A 1783-nucleotide genomic window follows, 5' to 3' on the forward strand; every position below is an offset into this window, starting at 1 on the left:
GGGAGGAGGGAGCATCACAGAAACTGACACCCAGCTCCCACCCAGCTTCTGGGGTGAGATCCAGGGCTACTGGCCCTGAGCACCTCCACAGCTCAGGCTCAGGGTCTGGTGGACAGTCTGTGTCAGGGCTCACACTGATGTCTCTCCCGTTGTCTCTTGCACAATAATCCATGGTTGGGTCCTGCTGGTCATCGAGCCCAGCTCATGGACATCTGGTTCTTGGCTGTGTCCTCAGACACTGACTCGACTCCTGAGAGACGGCTGCAGTTGAAGATGTCTCCTGTCCTTCCCATCAGCTTCCCTGGGGCTGTGGGACCCGGCTCCATCAGTAATGACAGCCAGTGCCACCTACATGGTGCAGACAGGGGACAGAGACCGCGGGGGCTTGGCCAGGCCACACTGTGACACCTGCAGCTGCTGGGACAGGACATCTGAGGACAGAGAACCTCAGTGCCAAGGATGGGGAGACACGGTGTGTTCTGAGTTCAGATGCAGCGTCCTCACAACATCCTGACCGCATCCCGATGTCCTACACCTAGGAACGGCCAGCAAGGAAACAAAGGCCCGCCGGGCATTCTGGGCGTCAGGAAGATGTCTGTGACTCACAGGAAGTATTTCCAGGGTCTGGCAGAGGCTGAGTGTAAACAAGTGAGTATGAGCCCAGTGTCACTGGCTCATGCCTGCAAACCCAGGTACTCAGGAGCCTGAGATCTGAGGATGGTGGTTCAAAGCCAGCCAGGGCAGGAAAGTACCTGAAACTCTCAGGGACTTTATTAGAGAATAAACCACAAGAACACCAGAATTGGTGATGTGACTTAAGCGGTAGAGCGCTTTTCTTGAGCTGAAGAGCTTAGGGACAGCCCCTAGGCCCAGAGTTCCAGCCCAAGATTCTACAAAAAAAAAAAAAAAAAAAGAGCAGCCAGTGTCTTCTGCTCTTCCTCTAGGAAGACGAAGGACAGCATGGGACAGGCCAGATGGACTCTGCTCAGGATCTCTGCAATGGAGAGAAACCAGGGGAATTGGAGAGCCAGGTCCTCATCCAGCACGGGAGCCCTTAACACCCTAGACAGCTCTGTAAGGGATGCTGCATCCTGTGGAGAGGCCAGGCACACAGAGGAGTCAGGGCCTGAGCTCCACAGCTGCTCCTGTGACTGCCATGACCTCAGTGTGTGCCCAGCGCCCCCTGCTGGTGCTGACTGAGCATGACCTCAGTGTGTGCCCAGTGCCCCCTGCTGCTGCTGACTGAGCATGACCTCAGTGTGTGCCCAGCGCCCCCTGCTGGTGCTGAGCACCCTGCAGGGAGGTTTGTGTCTGGCCCACACTGGATTTCCTGCACTGTGTGTCTAGCACAGTAATAGATGGCCGTATCCTCCACTCTCAGGCTGTTCATCTGCAGGTAAACTGTGTTCTTGCTGTTGTCTATGGAGATGGTGAACCGGCCCTTCACAGAGTCTGGTACCATGTGCTCCCACCATCTTTATAAATTCGTGAAACCCACTCCAGCCCCTTCCCAGGAGCCTGGAAGAACCAGTCCATGTAGTAATCACTGAAGGTGAATCCGGAGGCTGCACAGGAGAGTCTCAGGGACTCCCCAGGCTGCACCAAGCCTCCCCCAGACTCCACCAGCCGCACCTCACACTGCACACCTGCAAACACAGAGAATCCTGGTCAGCAATGGTCACACATATCCACGGTTCCTCCCACTCGTGTCCATTTGCACACTCAGCATCCATTGCTCCCCATAAATCACCTTTCAACAGAGCAACGAGGAGAACCCAGCGCA

This window comes from Dipodomys ordii, unplaced genomic scaffold (genome assembly GCF_000151885.1).
Source record: "Dipodomys ordii isolate 6190 unplaced genomic scaffold, Dord_2.0 Scaffold330, whole genome shotgun sequence".
NCBI lineage: Eukaryota > Metazoa > Chordata > Mammalia > Rodentia > Heteromyidae > Dipodomys > Dipodomys ordii.